This window comes from Pezoporus flaviventris, unplaced genomic scaffold, assembly GCF_033815535.1.
Source record: "Pezoporus flaviventris isolate CSIRO_AGI_PZ_B2104156 unplaced genomic scaffold, CSIRO_AGI_Pfla_v1 ptg000005l, whole genome shotgun sequence".
Lineage (NCBI taxonomy): Eukaryota > Metazoa > Chordata > Aves > Psittaciformes > Psittacidae > Pezoporus > Pezoporus flaviventris.
The window spans coordinates 15,129,860-15,152,637 of record NW_026892553.1 but is presented as its reverse complement, the minus strand read 5'-3'; the positions used below and the strand labels follow the sequence as shown (position 1 = coordinate 15,152,637).

The following is a 22,778-nucleotide window of genomic DNA, read 5'->3' as shown; positions in this document are numbered from 1 at the left end:
TTACTTAATTCAGCTTTAGTACTGTCGCATACTGTGGTATAGCAGATTTATAATAGCTGTTGAGTTTTAATATTTAATTGCAAATTTGAAGTTTCTGTTTGAGAATCAAGCCAGCACCCCTGGTTTATATTTTTAAGCTATGCTTTCATATATTTCATTATCTGTTTCTCTTGAAATAATTTTTATAATGTAATTATAGTGCCAAAGTGTTTCATCCTCCTTGCTTGCCTGTCTATATTGTTGTGAAGGGGGAAGTGGAGTGTGGCCCTTAGCACCTGATACCTAGTTGGAAAACTAAGGGCCAGTCTTGTATAGAACTAGAGAAAACTATGAATTTTCCCCAATTCTTAATCAATGGATTTGCTACTTTTTTCTACTATTTTTCACCCTCCTGTATTTTTCGGCACAAGTGTGTATTGTGTTGCCCACTAAGTCTTCCATGTGGATTCATTGTAATTCCATGAGAACATACTTGTGAGGATTTACAAACTCATATTTTAGAAGGGATCCAAATCATGAGAAAATATAAATGTCTTGCATTTATTTACCAGGATAATTTTTTTTTTGTTCATAAGGAATTTGTTTGTTAAAAGTATGGATCTGCCCACGATAACTGTGTGCAACTGAGTCACCAAGAAAATTTGTGTCTCAGATACAGCCCAAGTACAGGTTTGGGGTTCTCAATCTGCATTCCCATTGGATTCTTCAGTTATGGAAAAGTTGCTTAATCTTTGTGTGTTACCCGGAGCATTCAGTGAGAATCATAATGTTTGTTTCCATATGTTAGGAAGAGCCTGCAAATGTCAGATGATGTTTATACAACATTTAGAAAAACTAAAGATGGTTTAATTGAGTATAGAGAGACTACACACAAGGGAATTGCCAAATCACATGACTGAGCCTTGCAGTCTAGCCCTGAGTTTGTGTTCTTAAGCTGTTACCCAGCAAGATTGGTCAGTAGTTACCTTGGGGGAGATACAGCTCTGACCTTGCAGAGGTTTCTTGTTTTTTTTCTAGTGCAGTAACAGAATATTAAAAAGGCAATGTATAGCTCACAGTTACCCCAGTAACTTAACACAAGGGGAAACGGCAAGTAGTAGTATGAGAGAAAGTATGTTCTTGGGGATTTTTTCCAGTGCAAGTCACTGAAGCTTTGTATCACCACTTACAGCTGTAACCACTGCTGCCCTTACTTGAGAAAGGCTTTTTCCTGCATTCTCTAAATATGCCTGTGCTATTGCAGAGGCCATAACAAAGTTTCTCTTAAATGCAGTAAGAGAAAGTAGAAGCCAAGTATAAATTAAAAGATAACAAAGTAGTATAATTAATTGTCAATTATTCACCCTGTGTTGTTCACACAAGTTTGTAGGACAGTGGGATAATATTGCCCTTCACTGCTCCAGGGTTTCAGTCCTAAATAATTAGCCTACTTATCTCCTAGAAAGTATGGTACTATTAGCTTCAATCTTAGTTGCAGCATAGTGGGCTTGCAGGTATGTAAATTATGTATTTATAGATCTATCTCTCAAGTATGCAGTTTTGAGCTGGTCTAAACAGACAAACTGAATGGAAGACCAAGTGCATTAATGTAATAGATTATTTTTCATCCCCCCCCCCCCCCCCCCCCGAATGAATAAATGTAGTCTGATATACATCAGGAATGAAGAGTTGTATATTTAAGTAAAAAAAGTAGCTTCTTTATAAAAAAGATTCTCTGTGATAAACAACATTGGTTCTGTAATACAAAGACCACATCATATATTTTGAAGCATTCCTTCCTTAAGATGATTCTTTTTTGCCAGAGGTACTCATTTTGAGAATGCATTTTATAAATGTTTTCAAAATCATCTATAATACAGATGATAAATTGCATATACTCATCATGAGAAAAGACAAATCAACTGCAATACCCATCACTTTTCCAAAGCAATGATTTTTCTTCTTAAAATTATTACTTTGCATTAAGAAGTGATGATGCCATTTCTTGAACTGCACTGCATATGTTGGCAATGCTTTTTTAATGTGAATTTAAAAATACTACAATTTGTTTAGATAAAATGTTTTTGCAAAAGCTCAAACAATTTTTGTCAGATGCTGACCTCAATTGCAAAAGACATTTTCAATTAAGAGAAACGTTTATATAGTTAGCAAGTTGTCATTCAGTAAAACTCATTTTTTTAATTAAACAGATGGTGATAACAAAGAAATTAATGAACACATACTTGCTTGCCTGCTATCCTAATTTGCATTTCTAAATTATTCAGGTTATGCAGCAATTAAGCTTTAATTGCTTCTAGACAAATGAATATCTCAGAATGAATGACAAATTATGATGGAATTGTCTAAGAAGCATGGTGTATTCTAATGCTTATGCTATTTTGTGACAATTTTAGAAGCTGAAATGTGGAAATAGAACATTGCTCTGCAGATTTACTCTGCTCTTTCTTTGTTCCATATGCAGCGCATCATCATGCTGGTGGTCTGAGCAGATAAGATAAACTCATATGCGTATTGCATCTTATATTTCAAACCTGCATTACTGCAGTAGCATGTTTTAGGAGACGGGTTAACATTTCCAGTTCATCTGTTCAAAAAGGAATAGATGACAAAATGATGTGATCATCACAACTGTTAGGTTTCTGCTACTTGATTTACAAGTAATACTTCAGAAAGAATATATAATTCATCAGAAATGCAGCAAGCTGTTTTATAGAGGGAGTGCACAAAAAGTCTGAATTATTTGATTGAAGAGAGGGGACTTTTACAGTGCTATACTCTGGGTCCAAAGAAATTATATACTCTTATTTGTTTCTTTGCCTCATTTTGACTATCTGCTCTCTTGGTTTTTTAGGATCCGGCTTCATTTTTTCAGTTTGTTTTATTTCTGGAGCACATCTTTGTCCTTTTAGTCTTTGCCCTGCCTATGAGTTGAAAAACTATATTCTTCTTGGAGCAGCTACATTAACTATAAACACAAGGCATGTGGTACCGCTGTAGTTGCGTTCTCCAATATATTTCTGTTGATGAAACCGGCCAAGCATCCAGCTCAGCGTCAGGGGGTATGAGTTCACATGCTCTAAATACAGCAGAATTATGTCTTTTCACACTAAGTATACAAGTTTAATAGTTTAACTGGCAGAAGACAGATGTGTGAATGGACTTAAGCTCAGAAAAACTTTTATGAGAAGTCTTGATGGTTAAATAGCCTGTTCCTGAAAGGAGGAAACTTGACAGCGTGTGACACAATCTAAACTTTAAAATTCCTTTATTTTGTATTTTAGTTAGACTTTTAAACAGTTTCTATAACAATCTTAGAAGCAAACTGGAGAAGTGACTCAATATATCTGATATAGACTGTATTTCAAACTGTACTTAAAGCCTTCATCTTATCCACCTCTAAGCATTTAAATGGGGCACAAAGCTAGGAAAGCTGTTCACCTCAGGTTTTCATTGTATTTAGTGAAGAGAGGCATGAGCTGAGCTAGTCAATCTAGTTTAAAGTAAAATGGGGACTACCTGATAGCTGTTTCCTGCTGATTACGGCACCATAAAATTGAATGAATCAACACTGGGTTTATGTTGCAAGGAAGAAATTCATTTGCAACCGTATCAACAAGACAAATGTCTAAAGATACAGAAATAATAAGGTGCTGGTTTAGGCTGATGATTCTGATGGAGAGTGATAGCTGCCAGAGGGGTAGCAGCTTAGAAAATGTGATAACCTGAATAAGCTTAGAAAATGTGATAGCCTGAAATGAAAATGTGATAACCAGGCTACCTTAGTCTAGACAGTAGAGCAGTACAAAAGGATTTGCAACTTGCTGCTTACAAAGAATTGTATTGACAAGGCCAATTATGAATTTATTCTCTGTATACCAAACATAAAATAAGAATCAACCTCTTTAATCAAGGCATGTAATGAAAAAGAAAGGAAAAAACCAAAGTAGTTTCTTCCTCCCTGACTGATTAGTAGCATCTAAAGCAACAATTGGGCTTTGTCATAACATGAATGTCAATAACATTGAATTTAACTTTCTGTTGCTCAAATTCACATTATCAGATGTATCAGGAAAACTTAGTCTAGGATTTTAAAGGGTTCATGGTGACACTGTGTAGCAAATTCTCATGCAGGTCAGAGAGAGTTGAAGAGGAAAAAAAGTATTTTGACTGTTGCCTTATCTTTCTTATTTAAGAAGATTTATTAAACATGAAAACACTTGGTCTTGCTATCAATAAAAACAAATCAATAATAATAGCATGCCAAGATAGATATATTCTCTGATTTTTAATTTTGAATATGTATTCATAGCTTATTTGAGGAAATCTTATTGCATGCAACTCTCATTTCCTGTGAATAGATATTCCATGCCTATTTTTGAATTTCAGGTCATTTTTCTTTCCTTGAAGATTTTGAAATAGGATGCATGAAGTAATTTCATTAGGGCAAAAATCTCTACCAATTGATTTCAATTAGTGTAGCACTACTACTTCTTCACCATCCTTTCTCAATGGATGTACTCAAATATTTATATGTGTGCCCCTGTGTAGGACGTAAATATTAATTGACTTCCTTCCTGTGAATATCCTCATCCAGAATGATTTACAGTAATATTACCTAATCAGCAAAGGAGAAAAAGATCCCTTTTTATATAGCCACGTCTTTTAATGGTTTTATGGGACAGATGGCAGAAGGTGTGTAAGGCCTGTGGATAAACAAAAGTATTTTCCTAGAATTTATTTCTGTCTGCACAGTTTCTCATAAGGTGCTAATGGCATTTACTCTTTGGAGCTTGAAAACTTTGGAGCTGTCTAGGAAAACAGCAAATAGCCTTTTTACAGTATATTAACGCTATTTACTTTTATTAGCACGATTGTCCAAGGTTATTACAAGGTAAATATTTAAACTATTGCACTTGAAAATGTTAATCTTTCCAAGATAAGGGTTATTTTTTCCCCTTTTTATTAATATAAGAAAAATATATTGTCTATATTTTGCTCCTGGACATTGACAACTGTTGAGTCAGTATAGGCTTATCCAGACTGTACAGATCAGACCCTATGTAAAAACCATAACTACAGCTTAAGAGAATGTAGTCTTTTAACTACTAAGTATTTTGATTTTAAATTACTGTAGCAGTCCTTACCGTGTGGGATTGCAAACAGATTTTGTAAATAGAACAGGCCTGGTGGGTGATCCTGCCCAGACTACAGGCAGTAGTAAGGAAATTCTAAGAGTTAGCAGACAGGGTCTGAAGTGTTTGATTGTTGGACTCATCAAGGTTTTGCACGGGACCGCTGCCTCCTATCACGGCTTTTTCTTACCTGTGTCAAATACTGAGTTAGGCCTGTCACAGCTCATTATTAGTTTCCGGCATAAAGCTCTGTGAAGGCCCTTGGTACTTGTTTCATGTAGCCAGCTTTGTTCAACCAAAGCGTTAAGGACCCTTTAAAATTAATTCCTTAATTGCCCTTTTATATGTAGTCCTACATCCTCTTTATGCATAAAACTTCAATGCAAGTATTATATTCCTATAGTAACCACTGCTCTATTTTTGGTATAAATTTCTATAGCTTCCTAATAAATTGTGTTTATTAAATTACAAAAGCCTAAAAAGGACTGGTAGGACATCTCAGAATAGTGAACGTATGCTGCTGCTTTTCACAATGTCAACTGAAAGCTGCATGGGTTAAATGAAGGCATTTCTTAACATCTCTTTACCACGAGATATGGTTACATCTTGATATTGACAGCTAAAGTAGCTCCATATCTCCTACAGATCTTTAGCAAAATATTTATAAACTCTTTTAAGTTGTTTTCCAGATGTTTTAGACTCTTTGAATGCAATAAAGCTATTATATGTGCACTATGTGAAATAAAAATGAAATATTTGTATCCAGCTGAAAAGAAGTGCTTAACCTGATACATGTTCTATATTAAAATTATAGAGGCTTAGTGATCAGGAATATGGCTGAATTAACAACATAAGAAATGGAAACCAAATTAGTAGATTTTGATTTTCACTGGTTTGAGTAAAAGCACCTCATAAATCTTATAGGAAAGATAAATGACTTACCTAGATAAATAAAGAAAAAAGTTGTCTGAGCCATAATGAATATTTTAACATCAGCAATTCATAGCGACTCAAACACATGTTGCCTTTAATACAAGTGCATGATCTTGAATGTTATTAAGGTTTAAACAAATTTAAATGTGACAAGCACAAGATTAAATGTGGCACATAAATGAGTTTAAACAGCTAATTAGGTTTTGGTGGTCCATCCTATGTTTGACAGATATGTAATAGCAGCAATCCTAAATAGAGGAAACCGTAGCACCAAACAGATACTAGTTTTATTCTGAAACTACACTTTTGCACCACACGCTTCCACAGGAGGCACAGAACTGTTTCCCTGTTTGAGATAATTTGAAAACTAAAAAAAATTATATGTTACAGTTTCCTTAAAAATGAAAGATAAATTCTTAGGTTTTAGAGTACAATTCCATTTATCAACTGTTCAAATCTAATCTTTGTTTTAGGTGAGGTTTTTTTTTTTGTCCACTATGTATTACAGATTTTGATTCCACTAACTGAATATGATCACTAAAATTAACTGCTATTTAGAATATTAATTTAAAATTAAGGTCTGCATTTGTAAAAGGGAGTCGGGTACAACTGAACAACCTCATGTGTGTATATACATTTCATCTTATATGGGAAATCAAGTTGTTGATAGTAATATAAATGGGTATTAGTACTTGGTTAGTCATTCTATCGCATAGCTGTCAACTGGTTATGATAACTGGTTAAAGTTAAAACAGACATTATTTAACCGGGTTATAATGGAAAAGAATGGGAAATAGAAGAATGTGGTTTAAAAAGAAAAATGTTATGGTTAGGGTAAACCAAGTAAAAGCATGTAAAATCTATACCATTTTAATTTTAAAAGTTTCTAAACCTTGTATTATCCCACTTACTATACCTGTCTAAGTTGAGGTAATGCACCATTTAATAAATCTAAATCCAGAAGAGCTGTCAGCAGGCAGTGTCCTGCATTACAGGCCTATTTCAGACCAGGAAAGATAAAGGTGGGATCCATAAGCCTTACACTCCTTCACCAAATACACATGCAGTAATTACAATTGTTGATTACATTTCATATAGATAGTTTTAATTCTCAGCTTCTGAGGTCAGTTGCCTCCATCCTGCTCTTTTAACACAAGAGCTGCAGACAAGCTTTAACTAGTGACTAAGCATGGGTGGGGGGATTAGGGTTTTGGTTTGGTGTTTTTAATGCCTGGTCTCATCTTGGGGTCAGTCATTTTCAGCTGTTTGATAGTACATGATTTATGAATCTCTAGACTCTTCTTGGGATAAAAGACAAATTGTGGATTGACTGATGTTTGTACAGAAAATTTGCCCAGCTGTCCTTGGGCCCATTTCTTAGCAAGCACTTAATTACAACTGCCATACAGAAGCTCTTTTAGGTTGTTTTTGTTTCAGGTTGGCTCAAGTGTCTTAATTTTAGGAGTACTGAATTTTATAGACCCAAATGAAGAAATGTCATTACAGAAATTATTAGTTTGTTCAGCTATGGTATTTGTAGATTTTGTAATGGGTATTCAATTACATCAGATAGTTTAATGGGAACTTTAAGAACACTTTCTCATACTAGCTACTTAAGGATAGCTTTGGTTAAATACTTGCTAAGGTTTTATCCAGAGCTTTAGGATAAGCAAGTCAGGTTAGCATCCACCTTGAGTTGCATAAGAATCAAACAAGCAATCTAACCATCAGGTACTGCATACAGGGAATTAAATTTATTAAATAATGCATAATTAGCTAATGGGCAAAGAGTTTTTCAAAGCCTTGGAGAGAGGATATGGGTATGGTAATACTGGATCAGATGAAGGGTGCAACTAGCTTTTAATAGTCCTTTCAGTTGTTACTAAAGGGAAACGTGCAAGAATATGGCCTGACTCTCCAGAGTACTCCTAACTACACAGATCCATCAATATTTCAAGAATTGCCTTCCCAAGTGAGTTTCTCTTTATGTATTTTTCTGCCTGCCACTCCTCATCTCCCGTTTCCACTTACCCCATCCCCTTGATTGTAAATTGCTTGACAGGGGTGCTTTGCTTATCGTTTTCCTAGTCTGCCCTGATTAATATTGGGTGTTTAGAACCTACCATTCTATAAATTTTAAGATAAAGAAAAATCTTTTTATCACTAATTTTGAGAGATTAGTAAAAGCTTACCTCTGATCGCGATACAGACACTGTATTACTATTATGAAGTTAAGATGCTTTCCTTCTGTATCCTGGAGCAACATCTGTGAACACTGGAATGTTCCAGCTTGGCACAGGGAAAAGTTACAACTTGGGGACGAAAAATCCAAAGTAACTGAATATATCTTAAGCAGGGAATTCTATTCTTTAGCAGAACAGAGGGGAAAGTGAATTCAAACCATGTCTTATTATCCAGTCAAGCTTCAGTCTTGAAAGATTCAGTAAGTAAAGCTTGAACCTTCACTAGAACAAAAGGATGGTAGCTGAAACAATCACATTAACATCTATCAAATTCTTGGACAAAAATTGACTATCTGACAGAAAGCTGCACAGGTTAGTGAATGAGCAGATGCTGTGGAATGAGATTGATGCCTCAACGGTAGCTTGAAGTCTGACTAATAATCCAGAACCAATTTGTCACAGATGCCAACTCTTAAGTATTGGTTAATCCCTGAGAAAATAGTCTGCATTTCTGCTCCTTAGTGTTTTTATTTTGGCTATAGTGCTATAAGTGGCTATTACCAATGCTCCTTTGAAACTTCTATTCTTAGCTTTTCACTTTACCCTGTAAGTGAATTTATCAAGCTAAGAGTAAGCCTTTTTTTTTTTTTTCCTTCAAAATAGAAATACAGGTGCAAATTTTGTGCAAGTGATTTAAAATCTGAACTTACAGTGAGCTTTGGAGAACAGTGCTGAACTTTACTGCTTCCAGATACTCAGATCAGGATTCCTACCTTAACTGGCTTTTATATTTCATGACATGAGAATCTCATCACATGAGATTTTCATCTTTTAGTTCCAGACTATGAAACAGAAAATAGTAAGGATGACAGAAGAAGCCATTGTTTCCTTCTGCATCTTACTCATTCGAATGATTAGTTTGGAAGCCAGGTGAGGGGAAACTTCTCTGCTTTCAGGGGTGTAGTGATTTATTTGTAGCTTGTGCTATACTGCACAAGTCTTCCATATTTTTCAGTTCTGCTTCCTGTTCTTTTTGGTTTCTTTTCTAAAATGAATTTAGCATCTTAGAAGTTGTAATAATCTTTCTTCTTCTCTAAGCCATGAATAAGATATTTCTTAGCAAAGCCTTTATTAATGAGTAGTGCTTGAGTGCTCTGTACCATTTGTGATATCAAGATAGTAAATCTTGCATAGTACTGGAGCCTTAATATATTGAGCTAATATAAAAGATCTTCAACAGAGAAATATTCAGTGAGATGATCTTCTAATGCAATTTGCTTCTAGGAAGCTGATTTAATAAAGCTAGAAAATCCATGTCTTCTAATGGTATTCTGTTAATCTTCATTGACAAGTTATTTTATGCATTAATAATACTATTTTGAAATACAGTTTTAAGTTGATAAATGGTGATATTTGCAACTTTTGTCAAGATCAGTTACAAAAAAATCTGGAACCCACAGCACAGCATTCCAGACTTCTGTATTCTTATCTAATCAGTAGATAATGATATTTAATATCATTTGGAAGAGGGGAAAAAAAAAAAGTCATAAAAAGTTCATTGATGTAAAAGTAATGAATCAAAATCTCTGCTACATCTCTGTAGCAGGAAGAACCTTTGAAAAAAGAGAGGTTGCTTGTTTCTGAAAATAGCTGGAGTTCTGTGGTGTGAAGTCATCACAATTTCCACTGCTTGCCAAAGACCTAAAAAATGCTTCACACATATCCCTCTGTAGAAGTGAGCTTTGGAAGCTGGTCTGTATCTTGCCAACTATTTGGGGGTTGGTTTGTGTAGCATTATCCATGCCTGCTGTTAAGTGGGTTTGTTAGATATGACTATGATTATGTTTGTGGAAATGGTAGAGCATTAACACTGGTAGAGTATTAACACTGAAGTTATCAAAATCAGGTTTATTGATACAGCTGCTACTGTTGATTTAACTCTGGCTTATGTGGCTTAAACTGAGCTATGTATTACTTCCTTCGTGATTCCCACAGGATGCTAAATATGGGCTCTTGTGAGATCTGGTGCTGTTAATCCACTGTTACTTTTCTGAAGGAAGAGAACATGACTGTTCTTTGAAGTTGGTACTTGCACTGGGTGAGGCATTTACCATGAATAATGCATTTGACAGATTTTACCCCTTTAACTGTTAAATTATTAATCACAGAATGAAAATACTCCAACATACTAATTATTTTAAATAATTTGTGAATTATTATGGATATATTTTTGTCTACAGATTGTGGGGATTGTAATGAATATTCAAAATTTTAAATACAATTTGCATACATCATGTGGGATTGAATCTTAGAATAGCTACTGTAACAAAGAATGGCCTGGATGACATACTGACAATTCACTTAGCTGTGTAGGTAAACTATGGCATCACAGTTAATGAACTTCAGTATTTCGCCTAAGTTTCACTTTTTACAAGTGCTGCCACTAAAAGCTCTCAATTGCTATAGTGTCCTTAGGAAGGGAGAAAATACGGCAAACCCCCACCCATATTTTCAACTTCTCTATAGGGAGATTACTATAATAAATTGGATGCAAGATCTGATGAAAGGGAAAAGTGATCTTATACAAAATCTTCAGTTAAGTTGATTTTATCTCCTCTATACTTACATGTACAAACCCCCAAGTGCCAGGACAGTGTCTGCACATGCTTTGTTTAGCAATGACAATTTGTTCACAAGACAGGGGACAAGGGACACAAGCTGGCAAGCACTGCCCGTGTCTTTTCAGTTCCTTTTTGCTGGCAACAACAAAATAATGTTTGGGCAGATCATTTATATCCCATTGGAGTCATCAGTTGTGATGAGTGGTCCTTTACCTGTGAGACTTGCTTACTTCACCCTCTGTGAATCCTAGGGCAGGCTGCTACATGCTGTCTGTTTTTTCCTCCTTTGAATAGCTGTTTCAATGATTCATCTATCATCTGCTTTCCTGTTGAGGGGCCTTTTTGACATCCTCCTGCACCTTCCATTCTGGTGATGCTGTCAGAATGGAGGTTGTGACACTGAAACATCTTGAGTGTTATTTCTGAGACTGATGTCATGGAAGTGGTGTCCTAAGAAGAGTGTCCTTCATTATTATTACTAGCTGTTCTTATAACTTATTATTTTGCCTTTTTCTTCTGGTGCTTAAACATGAATTACCACTTTATTCACACCAGCTCTTACAGTTCTGTTACAAATCTCTACGTGTAGATCGCGATTTGCAGAATTGCCTGTAGTGTTTTCTTCTGTCAGCATGTCGGTAAGATGTCACTGACCTATTCAGAATATGTTAATATGAGCATGGTTTTTCTTCCAGGTGTCTCAGGATGCCTGAGACAACTTTTAAGTTAATAGCTGCATTTCTGACAATGCTATTTTCTTGGGTGGAAGAAAAGCCCGAACAGCTTAACTGCCAATATTTGAAAACTACATTTTTGCCAGATAGAGAAATGTGAATGTCTGACAAACAGAAAAGAAATTAATTTTCTTGAGTAAGATTGAAGAATTGATGAACCTGTCTTGTCAAATAATTTTTCTTTCAGATGCATGAGACATTCTCCTCTGTTTATCTCCATTCGCAATTTCAGTATCTGAAATGCTTCTCTTCCAGTACAAATAAATTTTAGTATGAGCTTGGAGTTTGTATCAAGAATGTTTTTCAGTACATCTTGGAGTATGAAATGTCGTAATTCAGTGGGGGGGGGGTCAGATGAGAGAAAAAAGTAGCCTGTTCTAGAAGGTAAATGGATGTAGGTGCTCAGTAGAGTAGCTCATCTCTGTAATGACAAGGCTGCAAGGTTAGGACACTGCATTCTTTCTGAAGTAGCTAAAATTAGCAGTTTAAGATAGCCATGTGGGTATCTGCCACCAGCCTCTGACGTTAAATCTCATTCATCTATTTTTGCGTACTTCTAATTTTTTTTGTAGACCTGCTGCATTTAATATAATATTGCAGAATAAGAGGAAATATACCTCTGGATCACCTATGTCCTGTTTTAACTTTCACTGTTTTGTTCTAGTAAGTACACAGGTAAAAAAGTACTATCAGATAGGATAAAGTAGAATTTCAAATTAATTAAAAATACTGCTTCACAACAGGTCCTCTGCTACACATACTGAAGACACATGAAAGAGTTTGCTTAATGCATGGTGTTTCGTTTACCTTATAGTTGTGACATAGTTTTCAGACTGCTCAAGTTTCTTTTGCAATGTCAAATGTGATTCACTTCTGAAATTACTTCTTTTTCCCTGAAGGCGCAACATACAGGCAGGCCAGTGGGATATGCAGGTGTTGAAGAATGTTTACAAACTAAATCAGTGTCTGTTGACTCTTTAGAATCCATTAAATAACTGGGAAAGATCACAGCACAGGCTGAATAGGAAGAGACCTTGTCGAACAAGTATGTCTTGGTTATCATATGCAGTTTGAACCAAAATTTAAAATTTCTGCATTTAAATGTAAAATTTGGATTGAAGGAATGTCTGTCCTTGCATCTGAAACTGGAGACCTTTCCAATTTACCTTATGGAAAATAAATTAAAGGAAGCTGACTGGATAATGGAGATGCAGAAGGAAACTTGGTATTTTCTCCTTGGATGTATTTCTGTTTTCCTCTTTTCCTGATAGTAGACAACTGTGAAGGAATCCAAACAGATGATTTAAACTGTAAACAAATGGCAATGAAAAGTGAGATGTGTAAGATGTAACAATCAGTGTCATAGCTTATAGTAGAGCACAAGCTTTTAGTCCAAATATGAACGTGGAAACTATAAAGAGCACCCCAAAAATACGTGTTTTGTTGAAAAGCTGCATCTGGCTCGACTCTTCTGAGATCATGAAATGTGTTAGCTTGTCTGCACCAGCCCTATTCTGACTGCCAAAGCCTTCTTTACTATCTTCTAAACATAATTAGGAAGAGAATAATGTGATTAAAGTAAATTAAAAAAAAAAAAGAAACCTCAGCTAAGACTTTTAATAAGCTTCAGTGAGAGATCACAAATCTCACCTAACACAGCAGCTTTGGAACATGAATCGAAGTACTTGGAATTGGGGAGAAACTTGTCATACTCTGTTAAAGACTACCGTCAGTAAAACATAGCTCAATCAAGGTGAAACGCTTCCATTTCCTATTGCATGCACACTGAGTTTCACTGTAGGCTCCAGAGGCTCTGCTGTGTTTATTATATTGTCTGATGCAGAGAGAAGACTCTTGAGTTGCATTAAAAATACAGCTTGGAAAAAAAATCCAACACATAGATGTCCTTGGAAAACTTCTGCAGTTATCTAACTTGAATGTTGTCATTGTATTGCTTTGCAGAGGATTGACCCTGGCTGGTTGCTAGGCACCCACCAAAGCCACTCCATAACTCCTTGAATCAGGTGGGCAGGGGAGAGAAAAAAAGAATGAAAGGCTCGTGGGGCCATAAAGACAGGGGGATCACTCAGCAATTCTGTCACAGGGAAAACAGACTCAACTTGTGGAAATTAGTTAAATTTCTTACCAGTCAAGTCAGTGTAGTATAATGAGAACTAAAAAAGGAATTGTCAACACCTTCCCAGGCCCTTCCTTCTTCCTGAGGTCAACTTTACTCCTGATTTTTCTCTACTTCCTCTGCCCAGTGGCACTTGAGGATGGGGAATGGGGGTTGAAGTCAGTTCATCACATGCTGTTTCTGCCACTTCTTTCTTCTCAGGGGAGGAATCCACAAACTCTTCCCCTGCTACAGAATGGGGTGCATCCCACGGGAGACAGTTTTGCACAAAGTTCTCCAGTGTGAGTCCTTCCCATGAGCTGCAGTTCATCAAAGTAAAAACAGGATTTGTTTACAAATATTGAGAGCTTAAGCAATGGCCCACTGGCAGCTGCTGAAAACTTTTTCATACCTTACTTGGGGTTTGATTCAGGACAATGTGCTGAATAGATGGTGTTATAGTACCCCCAGAGCATTGATGGAAAATGTTTATCGAAATCGTTCTGAAATGGAAACAATTGTCCAGCTTTCAGCTCAGTTTGTGAAATTAGTTACCAACAGCTTTCCTACTTCTTTTCCTGCTTATTACCTGTTTCTTGGCATATTTCTAAACACAGTTTTATTAGAATATTACAGCAGCAACTATAAATTGGGATTGTTTCCAAAGTATTTTGTATACAGGGTCTATTGAGGCACTAGTTGTTGTTTTTTAAAACAAATAAATAAAAACCCCCAAAATCCAGCCAGAACTCGATGTACTGCTGGTGATAAGGAGCATGCAAACTATTAATTGCATTTGACATGAAGTGACACAAGCACCTTTGATATATAATTGGGGAGCGACGCAGTTTAACAGGTTTTAATTTCTGGTGCAGCTGGAAGACAATAAAGAGAACACATGAGAACAAATTAAATGGTATATAGGTCAATCATTCTATTAGCAGTCTTCAGGGAACGCATATCTCATTTACATAATTGTATTTCTGCTGCAACCAGACATACTGCTGTGCTAATACGTGTTCTTGGTGAGTCTATAAAAACATTGAAGATGGCCTTTCTTACATTAAAGTATGGAAAACTAGGATTACAAGAGCAAATACATTATTAATTTTACCTAATCACTATTTCAAGGTTAGCTTGACCCAGTCTACAAAGGGCTCAGCCAGCTCCACAGATAGTCATTTGTTGAATATTTTCCTTTAAAGCAAAGATTAAGTTCTTACATCTCTCACATTTAAATGCTAAGAAAACAAATAACCAAAGTTTTGCTTTAAATTCATGTGAAGATACTGCTTCTTTGTGTGCTTCCTATGCTAAATTTATGTGTTCACAAACCAGATTTGCTCTATACTGTATCTTGCCATAGAAACTAGTAAGTAAAGTTACAAAGAGATGTCTCTGCTTAAAAGATGCTCAAAACAGAAGTGTAATAATTAAAAGCAAATAAATGAACTGAACAGGAAGACTGGTTCTCCTACTTTCCTGCCTTTTCCTGTAAACAACTTTATGTTAATTTATCTAAAGTACTTCGTTACTGTATCTTGGGTTTCAGTTCTTTTTCTTATATCTGACTCGATCTTCTCAGACCTGTGCTTTAATGCCTGTATGCTGGATCCAGTCTGTGTGCAAGACAAGTACTTCATGCTAAAATGTGTAACTTTGGCTGTAATCCTGAAGAAAATGTATTATGAGAAAAATACAATATATACTCTAATTTAAATTGAGAATGGATTAGAGCCATGAAATAATGAAGCACACAAGAAGCAAGTATTGTCCAGTCATTTTTTCGAATTTCAGCAAAATGTACTGTAACAAGACAATATAAGACACTCTAGTAATACTCAAAGTTTTTAATTCAGACAGAGTAATTCTCAAAGGGACTTGACATAAATAATGTTTATTAAATCTCAGTAGTTAATGCCTTTCTCGAGACTTGTGTGAAAACATTGCCAAGATATTGTGTCCGTGCACTTAACATTCATAAGTAAGAAAAATGCATCTGGAAAATATATGAAATGGAGTACTGCTGAATTAAAATATACAGAATTTCATATAATTACCATAGCGGTTAATCAATACAAGAACTATGTTAGCTGTAGTTCTCTCCAGTTGGAATTGCATTTTGGAATTTCAAATAACTTACGGCTTGTTCAGTGACCCATGTTTTGTGGCATAGACTAAGTGTGAACAATGAAGAAAACTGGTTTTCTATGCAGTATACATATTCTACTCCAGGTATCTTTTTATGTGTCTGAGCTTACAGATATTATTAGTATTTATAATTGGTATGTACCAAACTGATCATTTTTAGGTAATTAAGGGACAGGTATGAAATAATGCAAGTTTATGAATGGGGTGAACTTAACAAGTGTGCCTTGAACAGTGAATCTCTTTTGGATGTTGCTTCCCATCTTAACATAAGCTGACTGCTGGTTCATCTCTTTGCAGAATTGAATGTGAACTTTCTTTTCACCCTTTGAGGGCTAGGCAGGGCCATGAAGAGTTCACATTCATGGGCTGAACTGAGACACGCACTCAACATTAGAACTGTCTTGCCTTTGAAATTATTCAAATAAGTTACCAAAAGCTGTTGCTTTCAAACTAAAAATAGCACTAACTACCCAGATAGTGCCACTGGTGATTTTTATCATTGTTGTTATTCAGTAGGATTTTTCATGTGAAACAAAACTAGTATGTTATGTTAGGATAACAAATAAATTGAAATCCCAATGACCGGCAAAATACTGCACTTTAGGTATATTATTAGTGTATGCATATATGATCCAAATTGCTTTCAACTTAAGATGAGCAAAAAAGAAGCTTTTGGAATTATTTTTTTGGATGTATCACTCTGAGAAAGCTGCATGGCTGCAGTAGTTTTTATTTGTGTATTTGGGGAAAACGCACAAAAATCTCCAAAAAAAAACCAACAAACAAAAAAAAACACAAGGAGAACTGAAGTTTCAAAGTGACATGAAAACCGAAACTGATTTCTGCATGTACCTCCAGTATCAGAATCCTTGAATCAAACCTTTTGAAGGGATTGAGAACATTGTATCAAGTAGGTTTGCTGTTCTATAAATTTGTGGGATTTTATCATTGTTTTAGACCTTTGCAAAGTTTGTCATAATAATTACAGCTTTTTCTTCTATGCAAAAATATATATTGAAACTACAATTTGATTGCTACTGCCAGGTGTTATAAGTACAGATGATGTGAGGCCACATCTACCTAGTATTTTAGTTCAGAGGATTGGCCTTTCAAAGCAATCTTTTAGAGTGTTGGCATATACCATGCTTTGACCTCCACCATGGAGTAGTCTCAGGAAAAAAAATATTTTAATTCTCTTGCCTGAAACTAGACTGGGAAAAAGTATCTAAGGATCTTGTAATGTACTGCAGCTGCTAATGGGAGCCAGACTGGAGTGAGTCCAAAGTAAATAGAAATCCACAAATTAAAACCCACAGGTCATTTTCTCCATTTCTTTATACATACATCCACATTTACTGCTTACAGTCCCTATATGTGCACTTCAGTCTGGATTAGAAATGTGTTTTGGCAGTGAATATCTCAATCATCCCTATATCCTGTGCTTAACTGCGTTCTTTACGATGAAACTAAAGATATGATCCAGGGACATAGCTGATATGCTCCAACATTCAGTAAACAGGATGAACTGATTATTGCAATCAAATGGAAATAAAATGTCTGCCTCAACTGGGATATCACAGAAGTATTCCAGAGTAAAAGCCACAAATTATGTGCGCTGTGGACATCAAGTCCTTAGCGCCAACAGACTTGCTATTCTGTATCTAGTCTGATGAAACAGGCACAGCCAAGTAAAGCTGAGAAAGACCTTTTGTAAACTTTGTGCATCATCTGGGCAATCCAGAGCATTTGCTTACAGATTTTGAATTTGAATCTGACATTTTGTTTCCTCGGTAAAATGTATAAAATAAAGCAGGAGCAATATGCTCATCTTCATACTCCCATCTAAGGAAATGAGACAGCACAGACAGTGGGTTTTTTTCTTCTTGAAGAGTTTGCTTGTAGCAAGCATATGGACAATATTCTGCTTATGTAAGCGAGACCTGGCAATTGTAGGATTGTCTGTTTGATCTTTACCCTTCTCTCTTGATCTTCTCTGATTTGTTAATTTGAACATTTTGACATTTAACATCATTTTGACATTTGAAAATGTCTTTTTTTTCTCTCTCATGTTTATAGTTTAAATATTAAGTGTTGTGGGTGGAGAGGTGAGGCAGTGGCCCAGTGACCATGGTAGGAACCACCAGTCATGTATTATTATCTGATTCCAAAAGCTTTTATTTTAAAGAAGGAATTAATATAAAAGTGGTACTCGGAAAGAACTGAACCAAAAAACCACGCAATTCTGTGCTCCAGTGTTTACTTAAGTATTATGATTAGTGAGCTACTTGGTGGTTTTCCCCTTCATAACTGCAGCTTGTGGTAAATATAATAAATGATTTCCAATTAAGGACTAGCAGAACTCACGACAAGAGAAATTTCTATCAATTTATTAAAATTAAGTCTCTTTACACTGGGATAAACAATGTAGAACATTAAAATATTGTGTCAAGAGTGTATGCTTAATTAAACTTTCATTAGCTAGGTAATTCTTTATATTTTAATAGGTATGATTTTTCTTGGTTTTAACAGTTTTTAACTCTGTAGAAAAAACAAACTTTCAGCAAATCCCAGTATTCCAGTTCTGGTTCATTTTAACAGCTGAATGAGTTGGAGGTCTTACTATTTTACTCATTCTTATTAGTGTGTAAGGAGGAGATCGGTCTATAACAAATCTTGGTTGCCTGATGTAATACGTAATAGGCAACAACTTTACTACATTGAACTGGAATGACTGGGATTTAAGCCATTGTAAGACTAAAGAGTAAGACTAAACATCTGGATTCAGAAATCCAGTCTGTGATTTATATTTGCTGAAGAGCAATAATAAATGTTGTACAGATGATGATCATCATCTTGAGTACTGTGCAGAATAAAGCATTGTTACAAGAATCTGTTCTCTGAGAAGTAATGACTTCAGTCTAAACCAGAAAGAAATAGAAAAACTGCTGTGTTGAGTCATGATGCTTTAAAAGACAGTATTTTCATTAGATTAAAAATAACTGCATTTAAATTCAGATATCTGGCTTACTGCTCATGTTGGGTTAATAAAAATAGACTGCAGCGATAACAAGCACTGATTATGATTTATCTCTTTACCTAATCAAATTCTAAAAGAAGTCCGATGTAATTTCTGTGGTATAATCTAGGAAGCTTACTCCTGGAGGTCCAGCTTTTCTTGATGAAATGATGTTAAATACTGTATCTGATAGCACAAATTGTTTTACAGACAGTCTTTTCTTCAGAGGAACATTGAATCAAAAAATGTGTCAGTACATAATTTGTTTAATGTATACATAACTATATTTAAAGGAGTGTTTGCTGAAGTGATACTTCTTTGGAAGTTTGCAAAAGTCTTTCCATGGATTTTTATTTTTTGTTCTTTTTAATTTTTTTTTTAATCAACAATGGCTGTTTAGTGAATGTGAAAGCTATAGTACATCTAACAGGTTGGCGGTAGGGTTTTTTTTGTTTCTTTCCTTTTCTTGAACTACAGATTGTAGTAGAGCTGCACTTATCATCTGTGCCTTTTATACCCAGGCAAAGGTAAGAAGAGCATAGAGGATTCAACTTTTCTGTAGTTTCTTGCTGAGTAAATGACATAGGTAAGAAAAATGGGTCACCATATCTACACACACAACAAACTAAAGTGAAACAGCTATTTTTTTTCTGAGTATACAGTTCTAGATATGTAAATTCAAATGTAATTTTTAATTAGATCAGCAGTGTGGCAACATTTGATGTGTTAGGAAAATCAGGCACTGAAGATAAGTGTTTTTTGCAGTATGTTCATTTTGATGTTTTTTTCAGCAAGTTCAAATCCACAGTTGCTGACAAAGTATTACCTATCTGAATTAATTCAGGTACCTATGATCAGCTTTTCTATTGTAACATGAATGCTCTTCTGTTTTTAAGATCATGGGTATGTGTTGGAGAAGCAGTGAGTGGATTAATATCTAGTGAAGTGCTCTGTAGTGAATAAATATGAACACAGGGAAAAACCAAAGGTGAATGACAAGGGAAGGAGAGAAATCAAACACAACAGACAGTAAGGGAACCAGATGAAATGAAGGAAAAATACCCAGTCATCAACCTATCATGTTAGCTTTAAGTTGCCAGACCAAAACATGGGTAATCACAGAAATGATAGCAATGGGACCTTTCTGACTCAAAATTCAAGTGGAAATAGTGTACCTCTAGCTTTTAGCTCGCTATTATTATGGCTTCATTCTTGACCTTCAGATTTTGCTTCTTCATGGCCTGTGTCAGACACCCCTATAGAAAGCAATGTGACTTCCAAATTTCAGCTTCGTTGCTAGAGGTTTTAAAACCTGCGTGTCTGAACATTTTGTTAAAGCAAAATTTAAATGAAATAGCAAGGAACTGTACCTTAGTGCTTCTATAGATGTTTTACCAGCTCTAAAATATTTTGGGAAGTAAATAATTACTATTTCATGTAACTATCACTGACCCTAACTGAAGCAACAAGCTTCTGTTTGGTTAGTTAATTTTTATTCATTTTTCCTCTGAGCCATGTATGTCTAGTTGCATATGGGGTATCTTTATTTCTCCCATCACTGTGGAAGGGGTTTTCTCATTAATGTTAATGAGCCACATCCACAGTGAGAAAAGACCTCCAAGTAATTTCGTGATCCTTCCTTTAACATACCAAACAGTACTCCCTCTTAAAAATGGGTGAGGACATCTTGATTTTTACAATCTAGTAGTTTCCAAATGAATCAGTATTGACTACATTCTCACTAATAAGCAAATAATGAATATAAATTTATTGAGGGTTTAGGGGGTACTTGTGTTAAGATGTGTTTATGCATAAGAGTATAGAGCTTCTCTTAATGGCAAGAGCATTCTCAGAAAATTTCTTCCTTGGTCTCATATTTGAGCTTTCCAATCCCCAGGTTCCTCAGTGTGTTAAGAAATGCTACCAGAATTTGCACTACTCCTGGATTCTTCTCAAATACAGTTTTTTTTACAGTTCAGGTGTGAGCAAGGACATATTGTCTAAAATTTTCATAGACTATGCTGTTTCATTAAGCATTACATGCACATTTGTTGCTTTTCCATTTTGAGCATTTTAAATCCATTATAATGTTTTTTCTTTCCCATTAGAGAGTTTTTCTGTGAGTGAATGCAGAAGGAGCCCCTTAGGAGATCATGTATGCTTCTCATCTTGTAGTTAAGCAGAAACTGGCTTCTTATGAACATACAAATAGGATTAAAGCAGAATGCTCCAAGAAAAATGTCAGTGTTTTCACTGAATTTAAATTATTTTCTCCTAATTCTAAAACGAATGTGTACAGCTGTAGGAATAAGTGCTCTGCCATGGCTTCACCATTTGGTGAAAAATTGTTGTTCCTAAAACACAATACAAACTGCTAGACATAGGGAACAAAAAGCAAAATGTGAAAAACTGTTCTGATAAAAAAATAATTCCCTCCTATTATCTATCGTAATACAATAAGGATAATTAGTAAAAATGGAGGAAAGAGATTTATGAAGTATAAATGTTAGCTTAAAAAGAATTGACAGTAAACGGGCCATTCCTAAATGTGGTTTGTCTGACTGATAAGCATGATCTTTTGCTAAAATAGAGTGGGGGAAAAAATTCTACCTTAATTGATAGTTGAACTTTATGAAAGGGATTCTACAGCATCTTCAACTACTATATTAGCTATATATATCAGATTGAACATTTTTGTCAGGAGCAGATCTGCAGAGAAAAACAGGTAGTGTGAATCTCCTAATACGTGGTTCACAATTATCTTACTGTGGTCTGTGTCTAGTCCAGTCTGAATACTGTAGTTAGTAATAGAAGGGCATCTTCCCATTTAGTTTCCTATAAGAAAAGGTTACAGCATGGGAAGCATGCAAACAGACAGTTGTTTTTTTTTTTGTCCTGGGGTGTTCTTTTAAGGATAAATTTAGTAAATAGGTAATTTTCTTATCTGTAAAATTTTGAAGAGATATTTCCAGTATTATGTATGTAGGAATATAGTTTACATGGAAAGGAAAAAAATATGTTAATATTTCAGTTAAACTGTAAAATCTGCTAGTTTGCTTTTATCATAGAGAAGTGTCATGGTTTAAACCCAGCCAGACAGCTCGTTCACTCACTCCCAGTGAGTGGTGCCGGACTGGAAGCAGTCAAGGCCCGCGCCGCCCCCCCGCCCCCTGGGGGTTCTCCCCTTCCCCGATCCCAGAGGGATGGGGAGGAGAATTGAAAGAATGCAACTACCGCGGGGTGAGACAAGAACAGTCCAGCAACCAATGTACAACGCAAATCACCACCGCTACCACCAACGACAACAATGATAAGAGAAAATAACAAGGGAAGGGAATACAGTACCACCCACCGAAAAATGAGTCTGACCTAGAAGACCCCCTGTCCTTCCGGGTGACTCCCAGTTACCTCCTGGGCATGACGTGCTGTGGTATGGAATACCTCTTTGGCTAGCTTGGGTCAGGTGTCCTGTCTCTGCTTCCTCCTGGATTCCCCTTCTCCCTGGTGGAGCATGAGCCTCACAAAGTCCTTGGTCAGGGTAAACGTTACTTAGCAACAACTTAAAACATTGGTATTATCAGCACTGTTCCCAGGCTGAAAGTCAAAACACAACACTGCGCCAGCTACCAAGAAGGAGAAAAATTGACTGCTACTGCTAAACCCAGGACAAGAAGATAAAGAAGAAATGAAAAACTATAAAGGTTACAAATTTAAACACATAATGACCCTCCTTATTGATGTTTTTGCCTATGATTGTTGATCAAGATACTGTCTTATTTTAATTAGAAGATAAACTGGTGACATGTCAGTGTAAGGATTGATTAAATACCAGAATTACTGTTTGAAACAGTCTTTCGAAGTGCTCACTTTTTCTAATTTGAAGATTATTATT

At 35.6% G+C, this 22,778-nt stretch overlaps 1 long non-coding RNA gene across 2 annotated transcripts in view; it reads left to right on the top strand.

Moving 5' to 3' along the window:
• LOC133265215 (uncharacterized) overlaps positions 1 to 22,778 on the top strand; it is a 137,829-nt gene that overhangs the window by 17,469 nt on the left and 97,582 nt on the right. For both annotated transcript variants that reach the window (XR_009741895.1, XR_009741894.1), the window contains exon 2: positions 19,408 to 19,472. This is a non-coding gene — a long non-coding RNA (uncharacterized LOC133265215). The remainder of the gene's footprint in view (positions 1 to 19,407; positions 19,473 to 22,778) is intronic.